General features: G+C 43.6%; 1 protein-coding gene across 1 annotated transcript in view; it reads right to left on the bottom strand.

Annotated features, from left to right (window-relative positions):
• Nucleotides 1-16,660, bottom strand: part of LOC116941582 (CUB and sushi domain-containing protein 3-like) — a 409,001-nt gene that overhangs the window by 210,245 nt on the left and 182,096 nt on the right. The gene's annotated exons all lie outside the window — the stretch shown is intronic.

The following is a 16,660-nucleotide window of genomic DNA, read 5'->3' as shown; positions in this document are numbered from 1 at the left end:
TCAAAAGAACGGTGGGATCTGGGAGCAGTATTCTCCAAACCAATTAACCTTTTTTTGGCAAAGGCTTGACTCTCGATCACTGGACACACTCTGAGCTGTAACAACTGGTAGCATGCTTACATTGTTTCTTCTTTGCCACTGTGGCACAGATAGCATACTAAGCTTCTTCTCTGCAAGAATCACCCTGGTCTCACTGAATGGAGTTTTCCACGTGTATAATGTACTCCATATATTGCATGATAATTACAATTCCTTATTTTTCCAAAACCAAACAAGGCCATCTATTAGCATAATTTCCACGTTTCCACACACATTATTTGGAGCATAATCAACATGTTAATGGTAACCCATTGTACCTATATAGCAATTTAAATACGCACAAAGAACACACATCAACAGTACTCATAAGCATTTTTAAAAATCAGAATTAAATATGAAAGTGCCCATGCAATGATTACAGCCATTTTTGAACGATCACAAGAGGTGTACTTGCAAATCCGATCGACCCAGTTTTTTTCAGCAAACATCAGAGTTGGTTTGGCAAATTGGACTGACCAGGATGATCTCTGACTTGTCACACGACCAATATCACACGAACAATATCCTGATTGGTGAAAAAGATTATTTTTTGTTCTTCTAAATCTAGTCATATTTTTTTTTTGCAAATGATGATTTGAAATTAGAAAGAATAAATTTTCCGTATGACTAATAACAGGTTTGATAAAGGATGTTGGAGTGATTATTTAATTTGTGAATCGATTATTTTCGTACTATTTATTATTCGAATTGATGGCCAGTTAGAGTCGAGGTTTGATTCGGAAAACAATTATAACTGTTCTCCTTCATGAGACCTCCTTTGCCAGTACCAAAATATGATCATAGGTTTTTCCCCTTTTATCTGGCAACAAAACAGGTGTTAAGATGTTAAAACACCAAAATGAAACCTTTTATAAGGAATCATGTTTACATTAACCACAATGCATGTGGTCAGAATGTAAACAAAATAATACTCTGGTAATATATGCATTGTCCTTGAAACTGATTGGTCCACACCAGAGACAGCTTTCTTTTGAGCCTCATCTCAAACGGTGTTAGACCAGAGGACGCCAAAAGGCGTACAGCACAAAGACAGTGCACTATCAGAGTAATGAGAGCTCGGGGTGAGCATCTACATCATGGGACCTCCTGACCACAAGCATTTGTTTGCATTCTGACCACAAGTACGTGTGGTTAATGTAGACATGATTCCTTGCAAAAGGTTTCAGTTTGGTGTTTTAACATCTTAACACCTGTTTTGTTGCCAGATAAAAGGGGAAAAACCTGTTACCAACTGCTCTCTTGTACGAAGCTGTGCTGCAGATGCAGGTAAGTATTGGTGGGTCACATTGAGATTCGTGATTGGTAGTTGACATTTATCTTTTAAGATTCTGATTGATACAGTAGTTTGTATGTATGTGTGATGAATGCCGCATCTGGTGTGTGCTGTGACCATCCAAAGCTCGATCAACCTTTGGCTATAAATGTCCCACTATTCAAGAAGAGTCATGCTATATTGGGTTCTATCTCAATCTTCATGGCTGGACTGCAAAAGGTACCTAGTTCTTCAGAGACGACAGCATGTTGTTTCAGCGGGTCATCTAGGGCATCTGTATTCAGGAACGGCATGCTGATATTGAATGCTTGAACTAAATTACAATGCAGGTGGCTTGCTCCTTTTCCCACCATGACAAGCATTGGGAGGCATTCGTGTGCATCATCCCTTGAATTTTTGCCTCTATTTCAATTTGCCCAAAGATGTCGAGACCTTCACGTGACCAATGCTTGCAGCTTGAAAGTCCAGCAGCTGAAAATGTGGCATATTTACGTTTTGTCCAAAACACACGTCTGCACATCCAGTCACTGTTGATTAAAATACTGAGCCTAAATTAATTTGCATGTCGAGATACGTATATTTGAGTGGGACTGACACAACCACTGGCTCACGTCAGCCAGGACGTGTGCCCAATGCCTGCTGAATCGTCTGCCACAGCACATGTGCCTCTATGGGACCCTTTGATGGTGGTGCTCCATGTCCCTTTAGCGAGCATGTCACCACATTCCTTCCACTCCCACTAATTACGTCTCATCTTTATGCAGATATGGCATACTTCCATAATCAAGTGGTATGGATCCAGAATGTAGTCTGCTTCACAGTGATAAAAGGGCTATTACCCATTTCTCTGCTGTCCTTCACCCAATTCCCAGGTGGAGTCCACCAGCCCCCCGGCGAGCAGATGAAGACAGCTGTTGAGCACAATTCATTGGACCCTATGCCAACACTTTCTGCAGCTATCACCATTATCCCGGGCTGCTTCAAATGTCAACTCTGGCTTAGAAAGGAGATGGCACTGCAGCACCGCATACCTTCACTCCTCATGCGAGACGGTCCAGCAGAATGATTTGAAGGGTGTCATGAATGTTAGAGTGCTCTGACAGGTGGCGTACTTTAGCAATATAGTACACAATGCTGTCACCGTGACATTGAGCAACTTTGAAGACTACAGATTTCTGAAGGTGCTGGCTTTAAATGTGCTTCCACCGTCGCCATGATCTCCCAGTACATCATCTCATTTGTCGGTGCCCATTGCATAAGTACGTGCGGTTGGGCGACACACAGTGACCATGGCTGTTATGCTTCTGCTCACCATCAGACCTCAGGAGAAAATTATTCAATGGGGAGGACACATTGCTAAGAGGGGTGATGGCCAATGGACGACACTCATAATAATGGCAGCCAAAGGAATAAAAAAACCCAAAAAGTTTTATTTTAACAGGTAAGGCATACTGAGATATATAGCTCTTTTTCAGAAGTGACCTGGCTTCAAATAATATCTCAACGAAGTGGCTCATCACGTGGAAATGAATCGCAGCCAAAAACTGTCAACGCATGATTCTAAATGTGGATGGAAAAACCAGAGGACCCAGAGAAAAATCCACGTGACCACGGGGAGAGAGAAAATGCCAACTCTAAATATACAGGCATTGTCAGGGTTTGGATCGAACCCACGGTTCCTGTATACCAGATGAAGTAGATAACATTTTGCCACCTTGACAGAGAGAAGGAGCGATGTGTTCCACTCATGCGCAGAGGAGTGGTGGAGGTCTTGATCCAACAGTGATTAGGGCATGGATTTTGTTGGTAATGATGATACAATCCGATATTAATCATTAAGAAGTAAGATGTTGTTGACAAGTGTGCTCTGTTTTTGCCGAACAGATTGCATGTTGCAGTTTATGTTCAACTCAAATCGAATGTGCTTAAATATTGGTAAAATTGTACATTTCATATATATGTGACATGAAATGGATAGATTCATACACTGATATGTGATGAATCAACATGCAAAAACATGTTATAAATACAACTTTAAAATCACAATTTAGAATTGTTGCTCTCTTTTTTGGGAAACTGTTTAAAAGTTTAAATGTATTCACAGTACAAGCCGCAGTTAATGATTTACAATCACAAGAGAAGCTTTCATGTATTATTCCAAAGCCAACTTTCAGCAGAGCTACATCGGCGCTGTTGGGTACAGCGACAGTTTGTCATCTGCATGTAAATCTATCAACTATAAATAAACGAGACCTTTTTTTGTTGCAATTTTACCGAGGTACACACACACACACAAGCCACTTTTGAGTTATTATTAAAAGTTTTAAACGTCACTGTTGACCTTTGGGAAGAGAAACATTTTTTTGGCATTGAGGATGGAAAATAAGTGTATCGCCCAAAAGATATGAAACCAGAAATTGCCTATGCACTGCAGAGCTTTGCACCTGAGCCTGGGACTCGCCTTTTAATGAATTAAATGGTACCCTGCATTTGAGTCAAATCCACGCTTAATGAAGCATGAAGTTAAATCTGCAGATCTACATTACATTAGCACGCCAGAATTTACATAATCGATTTAGACATCACATGCAGGTTCACGCAAAGCAAACAAAATTGCCCGCAAAGAAAATGTAATATCGACAACCAATATTGGCATATCGCCATGTGTGTGTGCACGGGCGGGTGTGTGCGTTTTGCAATTGCTTGTAAGCATATGCATTCGTGTGCATACATCTGTGTGTTCTGTGTTTAGAGTTCCAATGACCTGCATTAATTGCTTCCAATTAAATATTTGATTTTCATTGTCATTGGTTGCCTTAACCCAGAGAAGGTACACCAAAAGGTCAACTTGCTCTGAAGGAATTGGCATGTTAGTGCTCGGGCACATAGGTGGGGCTACATGTACAACGCTCACCAAACCGTAACGCATCATTCATAATAAAGGTTTTTGGGTTAGATGGCGTAATTGTAAATGTGTCAAAACCCTCCACCACTCGACACAGCCAATTAGTAAGGGATTTGTCACGTAAACAAAACGCCAAATAGTTACTACTTCAGCCCACCGGTGTGTTGGAGAGTAAATCCACTCAAAATTTGAGTACTCAACATGAGAACTCAAAAACAATTTGAATACTTACATTGTAAATGTTGTGGATTTACTCTCCAACACACCGGTGGGCTGAAGTAGTAACTATTTGGCGTTTTGTTTACGTGACAAATCCCTTACAAATTGGCTGTGTCGGGTGGTGAATGATATTGGTCGCGAAAGCCTACGTGTTAAACTGTAACTCATCATGTGCTCTATGTGATTATATTAATGTCGGCACTTACTGTGTCCACCCATATGCACTGTAAGGAGGTGAATATTAATTTAGATCTTAATTTTTTTTAGCGTACAATAATTGCATTGCCATATTTATATTGTTCACAGAATATATACATTCATAATAAAGGTATTTGAGTTAGATCACGTAAATATAAATGTGTTGATAACCCACCACCACCACCTGACACAGCCAATTAGTAAGGTTTGTCGCGTAAACAAAACGTGCCGATTAGTTACTACTTCAACATTTAAATGTTGTAGGTTTACTCTTCAACACAAATGAAAAAAGCCAATGGTAAAACATGATGAATAGTTAGGTGCACACAGAGAAATGTCTAGACCAAAAAATATAAAATGTTAATGAAGAACCTAAAGGAGTTGCTATGGTGTAGTGGTTAGTAGACTGGCCATGGCATCCAGAGATCACTGGTGAGATTGAGAAAGTGGGCAAATTGATTAAATTCCCCAAAACTCTGTCCACCCACCAGTATAAATGGTCACACCAAAGTTACTTGATCGGCAGGCGGCACGTGCTGGGGGTGAAGCATGCGCATGTTCACCTCTTCCCAGATATCTCTGAGTAATGGCATGAACAAGCAAAACCGTTCAGTAATGCACCATTTACTTTTTAACTGAGAAACGAGGTCAAGTATCATCACGCCGCCATGCGGTTTGCATGTTGGCGCTCGCCAAGCAGTGCATTCATCACGAACATTCCACTGGAAATGGTTGCCGGGTTTTGACTTTCAGAACCGATAAGTGACTGTGAAAACGGTTACCGGTTTACTGGTTGTCTTTTAAGAATTATACTGTGAACCAAATAAACTAAGTTTGATTCCTGGTCATGGCTAAAATCAGTGAAAAGTGATATATGAACTGGACCTGCGTCTCCCTTCTCACTCCCTTTACCAACTTTCACTGAACATCTTCTTTGGTTCTTTCGGTAAAGTCACGTAGAATGAGAGTAAAATAATACATTGATAAAATAAAATAACACAAGCGGCCTTCATCACCTGATGAAGGCCGCTTGTGTTGTGGCCGAAACGTCGTGAGAATATTATTGTGTTATTTTATTTTATCAATTTATTATTTTATTCTCATTCTACGTGACTTTACCGAAAGAACCAAAGAAGATGAATCCTTGCAGTCACGAAAGCTTTAAATCGAAATTTCACTGAACAGTTTGGTGAATTATAGTCAAACATCCAGCGGCAGATTGAAAGTTCAAATTATAAATATGTCCTATGAAATTGCATGGACATTAACTTTTTGCAATTGATAGAATACAAATGATATGAAAGAAATACGGAAATCAACGTGGCCTTTTTCAATCGAATGCATCATGTGTTTCATTGTACGCTGAATGTGGATGCAATTACTTAAAACACAGTTGTCACGACTGTACACCGACAAGCATGCCATTTTACTAGCCATTAATGAAAGCAGTGACTATCCAAACACGTGATTCTTGATAACAATCCACTACGCGGAATTTGCTGCATACAAACAGCAGTTCTAAGGAAATTCCTTTTCAATCGAGATTTTACAGTGCATACGTTGAGGGGAAAAAAGTATTTGATCCCCTGCTGATTTTGTACGTTTGCCCACTGACAAAGAAATGATCGGTCTATATGCCACCAAGTACTAAGTCATGTTTTGCAGAGGGGTCAAATACTTATTTCCCTCATTAAAATGCAAATCAATTTATAGCATTTTTGGCATGCGTTTTTCTGGATTTTGTTGTTGTTATTCTGTCTCTCACTGTTCAAATAAACCTACCATTAAAAGTATAGACTGTTCATTTATTTGTCAGTGGGCAAACGTACAAAATCAGCAGGGGATCAAATACTTTTTTTCAATCACTGTAGCTCCAGTGGCTTCCTAATGTCGGAAGAAAGAGCATTCCAAACGGCCACAGAAGTGCATCTGAAAGTTCGTGATGCAGGGACTGTTCTTTGTTCGATAATTAGCCAAAGACGCTGCGAGGAAGTATATATCACAGCATGTATTACAGTACCTTGTACAGTACGTATTACAGTACTTATTGTGACGGCAGACCACATGAATTTGCACATGTTGCTGACCCAACAATTTCACCATGTCAATGTTTCATGTACTTAACCTGTTTGGGCATCAGAAAACACTTGTATTAATTATTCAAATATGATAAACAGCTTGAACATCTATACATAATGCATTTATTGTAGATGTATTGTAATGATATGCTAATATCCATCAAAGCAAGCATACTTTAAATTATTTCAATAGTTTCAATTGTACACTTGAAATATTGTTTCACTAACGTTGTTTTAATAACAGTATTTAGAACATCATGGGACCTCCTTTGCCAGTACCAAAATTGACAATAGGTTTTTCCCCTTTTTTCTGGCAATAAAACACACGGATGCCTATCTAAAGCCTGACCCCCACCACCATCCAGCCCAGAAGAATTCCCTCATCATAACACTACACGAGAGGGCCCATTGCATCTCCGACCAGCACCACCTAGCCAGCGAGCTGGAGCACGTACACCAAGCCCTCAGGATGAACGGATACTCGGACCGTACAATCCGCAAAGCTGTCTCCCCAGCCATGTGGAGACAACCATCTGAGGACCCAATCAAAACCATCACCTTGCCATACATAGCAGGGGTTACCAAAAATATTTCCAAAATCTTAAACAAACACAAGATCCAGGTTCGTTTCAACACAATACACAAAATCCGTGATTTGATCCCATCTGTAAAAGATGTGATTCCTGACATGCAATACCCTGGTGTCTACAAACTAAGTTGTGGCTGCGGCAGCAGTTACATTGTGGAAACGAAACGACGTCTCGGACCGTGTTCGTGAACACAAGGCAGATCTGAAACACGGTTGGACCAATACGTCTGCCGTTGCTGATCATTGTTTTAACGCAATGGGCTCACACGAAATTGATTTTTCCAAGATGAAGGTACTCTGCAAACCCACCGGCTATCATCACAGATTTGTCGATGAAGCCATCCAGATATATAAACACAGACCCAACTTCGACCGAGAAGATGGGTACAAACTGAGCAATCATTGGAACGACATTATTAACCAAGTAAAGTCTTAACTGTGATGTTTCCACCCTACCTGCCTATGTCAGCTGTTATTTCCGACTCTCTGAGTACATCATCAGGTTAAATGTCTTTACATTAACGGGCTAAGTGTCTCACTAACACAGCTCCCGTTGCCCCTTTCCCTTGATGTGGCGGGAGCTCACGTTTTTTAGACTATAACTGGCTGTGATGTTTCTGCATATGTGTCTCTCTCTGTGTTTGTGTCTCTCTGTTTGTTTGTCTCTCTGTGTGTGTATCTCTCTCTCTCTCTGTATGTGTCTCTATGTGTGTATCTCTCTTTGTGTCTCTCTGTGTGTGTGTGTCTCTCTCTCTGTCTCTGTGTCTCTCTATATGTGTGTGTGTCTCTCTGTGTGGGGCTTGTCTCCCGATGTGTAAGTCTCTCTCTCTCTCTGTGTCTCTCTGTGTGTATCTGTGTGTGTCTCTCTCTCTGTGTCTTTCTCTCTGCGTGTCTCTCTGGGTGTATCTCTCTCTCTCTGTGTCTATCTGTGTGTGTGTCTCTGTGTGCTTGTGTCTCTCTATGTGTGTCTCTCTCTCTGTCGTTGTCTCTCTGTCTGTGTGTCTCTCTCTGTCTTTCTGTTTGTGTGTCTGTCTGTGTCTCTCTGTGTGTAGGTGTCTCTCTCTGTGTGGGGGTTGTCTCTCTGTGTGTCTCTCTCTCTCTCTCTGTGTCTCTCTGTGTTGTGTCTCTGTGTGTATCTCCATATGTGTCTCTCTCTGTGTGGGTCTCTCTCTCTCTACGTGTGTCTCTCTCTGTGTCTCTCTAGGTTGTCTCTCTTTCTGTGTATCTCTGTGTGTGTCTCTCTCTCTATCTCCTTGTGTCTCTTTATGTCTCTCTCTCTCTGATTGTCTCTCTGCGTGTGTCTTTGTGTCCGGCAAAACAACCCCCTACCTCCTAGCGGTGCCGGACGGGCAACTCTGTCGTGGACAGTGCTGTGGGGGGAGGGCCAATTCCGATTGGCTCCTCCCCTCATGGCTCTGTGACCACCACAGTGGCTAAACGGGGGCTCTGGACGGGTGCGAGGGGCTGGTAACCCCTCCACCTTCAATTAATTACCACTAAACTACGACTGAAATATGTAACTAATAAGCGTGTGCCGGAGGCACCGGGGGGACAGGCGTCTATGACGTCTCCTGGCCAAACCCCAATTGGCGGAGCCAGGAGATTGAATCTCTACCCTCGGGGCTCCTCCAGAAACAACGAAAAGCCACTACGGATGGCCACGTGGAAAGGTTCGAACGCTCACTGCGGAGGAGAGGCTGCCACTCCTCTGTTGGGAGCTGGACCGGTACCGCCTGGATCTCTGTGGCATTCAGGAGGTCCGGTGGACCGGTTCTGGCTCCTGCCACCATGAGGGGTGGACAGTCCTCTACTCGGGGCAGCAGACTGCCAAACAACAGGGTGTGGCTCTTCTTTTGAACAAAATAATGAAGGGGGCGTGGAAGCGTGGCGGTGAGGTGTGGGAACCTGTAAGCCCCAGGCTACTTTGGGCTCGCCTTCCCATCAACCGGAGGCGAGGAGTGGTGGTCGTGGTTACTTATGCCCCCACCAAAGACGAACATCCGTGGAGGGATGCAGGCAAAGCCGATGAGTCAGATGTCTTCTATGGCCTCCAGTCACAGGTGCTGGCTTAAGTGGCCCCGCGGGATAGAGTCATCTTGTTGGGTGACTTCAATGCCTGAGTTGGTCATGATGCTGGCACCTGGTCTGGAGTGATTGGAGGGCATGGGCCAGATCAGCTCAATAACAATGGTAGGAGGCTGCTAGATTTTTGTGCAGCCCATGGGTTTGTAATTACCAACACGCTGTTCCGGCATCGGCGCATCCACACAACATCATGGATGCATGCCGGGTCCAAGCAAGAACATCTACTGGACTACATAGTGACGGACCAGCGGATGCGAGCCCATGTCCTTGACACCAGGACCTACCATGGAGCTGATCTGCCCTCTGACCATCGACTAGTCATCTGTAAGATGCACCTGCCACTCTTCCACTCCGGTGGTGGGTGTACACCCAGGACCCCATTCCAACCTAAAGTGGCCTGGTCTCAGTTATCTTATGAAAGTTGCAAGCGAGAATTACATCATCGCTTGCGGCTGGGGATGCCATCGTCCTCCACTCCTCCTGATGTCGAGGGTAAATGGGCAAGGTTTAGGACTGTGACTCATGCAGCTGCAATGGCTGCTTTGGGTTATGCAGTCCAGACCTCCCCAGAGACCCTGGCTGACAGAGGAGGTGTTCAGGATGGTTGAGAAAAAGCGACAGGCCCACTGTCATCGGCTACAGAATCCCACGTCAGAGAATGAGGAGGCTTACCGCAGCCTTTGCTCGGAGGTTCGGAAAGCCGTGAGGCGCTGCAAGGATGGGTGGTGGTTGCGGGTTGCTGAGGAGATGGAGTCTGCCTCAGTGGCCCGTGATCACAAATCTCTATCTAACTCCATCAAAAAAGTAACCTGCAGTGCCACACCTATTACCATCATTAGGGGAAAAAACGGTGATCCAATCTCCGACCCCCAGGAACAGGTTTGTAGATTTGCTGAGCATTTCTGTGAGGTCCTGGGGGAGGGAAAATCCCTCAGCCAGGAAAACATCGTGGCACAAAGTGAGGATGACCCTGCTGAGGCTGCGGTGCCTCAAATATTGGAAGAAGTCACCCCCTGTGAGTGGCTGGCTGAGGTGCCATCTGTTGAGGAAGTACTGAAGGCGATCCGGAGTCTGAGACCAGGAAAGGCACCGGGAAAAAGACGATCTCCCAAGCGAAATGCTGAGGGAGGGTGGCGTTTGTGCACAGACTGCCATATATGACATCATAATAACAATCTAGACCACTGGACGGGTTCCGCAGGATTGGAAGGATGCCCCTATAGTAACAACTATAGGGGCATCTCACTCCTCAGTGTGCCGGGAAAGGTCCTGGCAAGGATTATTCAACATTGCCTTGCCAGGCACGCTGAGGAGAGGCTTGCGGAGCCTCAATGTGGTTTCAGGAAAGGGCGGTCCTGCACAGATGCCATATTTTCTGTCCGTCTGCTACAGCAGAGGTGTAGGGAATTCCAACAAGACCTACATCTCTGCTTTATTGACCTGGTCAAGGCCTATGATACCATCAGTAGGCCTGGGCTCTGGGTTGTTCTTCGTGCTTTTGGAGTCCCTGACCCTCTGCTCACGATCATTAAGGACCTTCATGATGGGGAGCGGGCCCGGGTAAAACTACGTGGCCGGGAGTCAGAGCCATTCCCTGTACACCTTGGGGTGCGACAGGGATGTCCTCTGGCTCCCACATTATTTAACATCTATTTTGACCACGTAATTCGTGAAGCCTTCAATAGCCATTTGGTACAGATATAATGGGAGGCTGATCGATGCCCGGGTACGGTCAAGGGATGACTCCCTATTGCTCAACCACGTTATGTATGCCGATGATTTGGTAATAGCTGCTCATTCAGAGGAAGAGTTGGAGACGCTGCTGCTGAGGCTGGAGTGTGCCACTAAGAGATGGGGCCTTACCATCAGCCCCACCAAAACTAAGCACCTGCCTGGGTATTTTGTACCATCGGACACTCCACCCGCACAACTCCCAATCGGTGATGGGGCAGTTGTGGAGAGAGTGGAGAGTTTCCCAAACCTGGGCAGTGTGCTTATGACCAACTCCAGTTTAACAGCAGAGGTCTCACTCTGAATCAGTTGAGCGGCAATATCTTTTCATCGGTTGCGTAACGCTGTGTGGAAGATACCTGGTCTGTCGCTCCGCACTAAGCTTCAGGTCTTCTCGGCTACGGTCATTCCCTCCCTTCTCTACGCTTGCGAAACGTGGACCCCCTTAATACAGCATCTTCGCCGATTAAAAACATTTAGGATGGCCTGCCTACGATCCATCCTGGGGTTAACCACGCTGGATTGTGTGAGGAGCTCCCAAATCCTTGAAAGATCTGGGCAAGGTCCCATAGGTAAGCTCCTCCGGCAGGCAAGGCTGCGTTGGCGGGGTCATGTAGTCCGCATGCCCAGCCACCGCATGCCGAAACAGCTTTTGTTCGGCCGGATCGAGGGGGCTAAGCGGGCACGGCATGGGCTAGAGAAGAGATGGAGTGATGTGGTACAGGAGGACATGGAGCTGAATGGACTCGCCGATGACTGGTACCAGCAGTGTCAAGATCGGCCTCTGTGGAGGAGGCTCGTGAAGGACGCTACTGGGCAGTTGGAGGCAGTTGCCCTCCAACAACAACAGAGGGCGGAGGAGCGATGCTCACAACAACGAGCGGAGCGCTGGGTGGCTAAAGCACAACAGGTTGGCACAGTAGGGGGCACAGGTGGTGCATCAGCCAGTCATCTCAGTCATCTCAGTCAGTCGACCCGTGGCACTTGGGTCTGCCCCGTGACCTCCTGCCAGCGGGCATTCGACACTTCACGTGGCCTCAAGGTGCACATGGCCTGACACAAGCGTTGTGGTGACGTCACCGCCACTTAGAGGCGGTGACGTTTTCCTTCTGTGTATGTGTCTGTGTGTGTCTCTCTCTCCCCATGTGTATCTCTTGCTCATGCGGGATTTTTTCCTGTTGCTCGGCTCTCTGACATTGACATGCTAATCTTCTCATTGGCACAACCCCCGTTGCTGGATTCGTTTCGCATTGACATGCTAATCTCTTACATTTACATTTGCGTACAAATTCCTTCTCTGGCTCCGCCCACTTACCCTTGGGTTGGGCCCACTAAAAGCCTATATAACCTCTTGTTGCAGCAGCTCTTTCTCTTACATCAGCAGTTCTCCTGCTGTTTTTTTCACATGATGATGGCTGCTTGTGTTGCGATCGAAACGTCGTGATCTATTAATTTTCTATCGACGTGACTTTACCGAAAGAACCAAAGAGTAACAAAACAGGTGTTAAGATGTTAAAACACCAAACTGAAACCTGTTACAAGGAATCATGTCTGCATTAACCACAATGCTTGTGGTCAGAATGCAAACAAAAAACATACTCTGATAATATATGTGTAGTGTCGTAGAACGACATTGTGTTGGCTCTAATTTCGATTTAAAGCTTTCGTGACTACAGGGATTCATATTCTTGGTTCTTTCGGTAAAGTCACGTAGAAGGGAAACAATAAAATAATAAAAACATAAAACAATAAAATTCTCACGACGTTTCGGCCACAATGCAAGCAGCCATCCTCAGGTGACAGCTCTGTTTCTCCACCTGAGGCCGGCTGCTTGCGTTGTGGCCGAAACGTCGTAAGAATTTTATTGTTTTATTTGTATTATTTTATTATTTCCCTTCTACGTGACTTTACCGAAAGAACCAAGAATATGTGTTGGCTCGGTATAGGGGCCGTAGGTGGGTGTCACGGAGGTCGTGTCAGGCCGTGACACTTTGCGTAAACCCAACAGGACACGTGACCGGATAAAGGGGGCCAGGGGCCCCAGGGGGTCACGTGGTTGGGGGCTCGGGCCTTCCCGAAGGATCGGGAAGGGGGGCGTGGCGGGGTGTGGACACAGAGCTGGGCTGTTCTGTGCTGTTCTGCTCTGCTGCTGGGTCAACTCTGGGATGAAACTCTCCGGTCTCCGCTAGTGGACCAGGCAGCGTGTTGGGCTGTCCTGGTCCAATAATGTAATATCCTCGTGTGTTAGTTAAGTTAGGAATGGTGGTTACCACCTTAAGTCGTTATGTTAAGTGTTAATTATGTTACCTAATAAATAGTGTTGCCTCCAAAGTTCCAGTGTGCGCCTGAATTTAACCCACTACATATGCATTGTCCTTGAAACTGATTGGTCCACACTAGAGACAGCTTTCTTTTGAGCCTCGTCTCAAACGGTGTTAGACCAGAGGAGGCATGTGCCCTTTGGCATCCCCTGGTCTAACACAAATATTATCAGAGTATGTTTTTATTTTGCATTCTGACCACAAGCATTGTGTTCAATGCAGACGTGATTCCTTGTAAAAGGTTTAATTTTGGTGTTTAAACATCTTAACACCTGTTTTGTTGCCAGAAAAAAAGGGAAAAACCTATTATCAGTATTTAGAACATAATATCTGTGAACTAACAGTGTAATTATTGGTGTTTGGGAGGAAAAGCAATGAAAAGCTTCATGAGAAAAAGGGAAAGAAATATGTTCAATAGTGGCTGTATGTCATTTTTTACATCAATAGAGGATGGCATATGGCTGTAATTTATATCCCTTGCAACAACACGAAGGACTTTAGCATGACGGCCCTTACCAGTTTAATTTTCTTTGTGTTATAAATGAGTTGCGTTGAAGCCATGTACAATAGTTCATGTAAATCAGTTTTAAAAAAAAACCTTACATCATGACATTGGTAAAAAGCCAGAAGCCCTTTCATAGGGGAGGGGGGTGGAAGCCCAGAGCCGTTTTCATTATAGTGACGACATTTTGCTAATGTCAAGATTTGATGAACGGTCTGAAACATACCGCTGATGTTATACACACAAGGCGTGGCGGTTAGTCTGGTGCCACGTGTTTATAATGTTCCAACTCCATGGTGCAGAGAACAGAAATCGCAATTGGGATGGATACTTTATGGTATAAACAGCATACATTTGGGATATAAGATGCCCAAATGCTTTGTGCCTTTAAAAAAACAAATATCACCCCCACAATAAATGATTTCATATTATGACATGCTGTCTTTGCTAGATTAAAGCATATCAGGATTCATGCTTTAATCTAACGGCCACACCTCCCATCCATCACACTGTAAAACTAATGCACTACAGCCAAACCATACATTTCCGCCATCTGATACATTGGATGAAGCTATTAATCAACATTCTGTTTTGCAGCTGTACACATAAATAGGACACTCACGTGGGAATCAGGGCCTGAAATGAAATTCTAATTTTAAACATTCCATTGCACGCTGACGGATGTGGTAATTACCCTATAGCTAAGATTTCATGAGCTGTCAGTTTCTTGGTCTTATTATGATGCAAACTTCATTTGCATGGGATTCTGTGCGCCGCTGTGGACTGCACACTTCCGTTTCATTGTATCAATTATGTGTATTATTGTAAGACAGAGATTATTAGAAACTGTAAATGTTCATTTTATTCCTTACACTCCATAATTTTTCCCCTTTTTTTATAAATTGTGCTCAACTAGAGTGAACTTCCTGTTTTGGAAATATTACGGAAAATGTACAACTTAAACGCACACGCATTTGGGTTTGTGCGTGCGTGGTAGCTGGATGACTATAACACTCAGCTGAATCTCCAGTGAGCCAGATTCAATTCCTCGCCATACACATCAACGGCAATTGGTGGCAAGTGCTGACACGGCCCTCCTTCACGTCAAAGCAATGCAAGTCAACACGAGAATTGCGGACAGAGCCAGCCAGGCAGGCATGGTGTTGGCCCTGCCATATTAGGTGCATTGCTTTCCATGGGTACTCGCCAGTATTTATTGGTTTGAAATCTAACGAAGGTTAAAATAGCATACCGGTATTTTAAATATTTAAGCTTTACAGTTCAAAGTCAGTACATTTGTACAAATATATACGTATTAGCAGGTTCGTTTAAGAGACGATTCAAAGCGAAACTACAATTTCACCACAAATGTTGCCTTATTCGCATTTTCCTTAATTATAAAACGGGAGGGGGAAAAAATAAAATATATATGGCGTGCACAACGCAAGGCTCATTTCTAGCCCTGACTTGTCGATCACACGTGAATATGTTGTCACTGCTGAGAGCACAATACAAAGGATGTCGTGATGCAAGCGTACACTAACAGCAATGATACCTCGAACCCTGCATTAAGACAAAGAGGGAAGAAACTATAAATGGAGACAAGCTAGATAGCAGGTTGTCAGCATATCACAAGTGCGTAATAATAAGCAATGTTTATTGTGTATGAGGTAATAATATGTTTAATTTTGATACACTATGCACTGCATTTATACTGCATATGAAATATATGCAAACGTAATTGTATTAATACAAAAAAACATACTTAGATTTTTTTTATGAGTTCTATTTTGATCAGCTCTCATTCACAAGGAAATCATTTTTCAGTAAAATGCACACCCTGTGTGCAGTCACTGTCGCATAAACAATACTACATTACTTTTTATGGAAGTTTCATTGAACACATATTCTTGGGTCTTTCGGTAAAGCCATGTAGATAGAGCAAATAATTAATAAATAAATATCACATTTTTTTTAAATGTTAAGCTTTCGTGACTGCAGGGATTCATATTCTTGGTTCTTTCCATAAAGTCACGTAGAAGGGAAACAATAAAAAAATATAAAACAATAAAATTCTCACGACGTTTCGACTGCAACACAAGTAATCATCATCAGGTGTGAAAACCACAGCCACTTTTTCAAATTTTCTTGCTGTGGTTTTCACACCTGATGATGATTGGTTGTGTTGCAGTCGAAACGTCGTGAGAATTTTATTGTTTTATATTTTTATTATTTTATTGTTTCCCTTCTACGTGACTTCACCGAAAGAACCAAGTATAATAACACGTATGTTTAGTAATATTTCACAGCCGTTTGTTAATCAACTGCTGAATGTAGGCTTTCCTATATTGTGTTGATTGCGAGGGTTATTTTTCCATACTTCACCACACTGGTCAGGGTGGGTTGGTGAATGCATCTGCATTGACATTTGTCATGACTGTATTGAAGCACAGTGTGCTAACTGCAACAGGACGTATTGTAAATAAAGTTCGACATTTCATGCATATTCAAGTGTATCTCTCTTGTTGGCTCTATCAATCAGATGTTTCGAAAAGGCAAATACATTTCAACTATCCCTGGTTAGTGTGGATTACGAAAAGGAATTTAATGGAAACATATGTAGTCTAAGACGTTACAACTGCCTGAGTGAAAAAAATATC

This window comes from Petromyzon marinus, chromosome 12 (genome assembly GCF_048934315.1).
Source record: "Petromyzon marinus isolate PM22_M1 ecotype Great Lakes invasive population chromosome 12, UKy_Petmar_22M1.pri1.0, whole genome shotgun sequence".
NCBI lineage: Eukaryota > Metazoa > Chordata > Hyperoartia > Petromyzontiformes > Petromyzontidae > Petromyzon > Petromyzon marinus.
The sequence above is the reverse complement of the archived record's forward strand: the minus strand, read 5'-3'. Positions and strand labels throughout refer to the sequence as shown.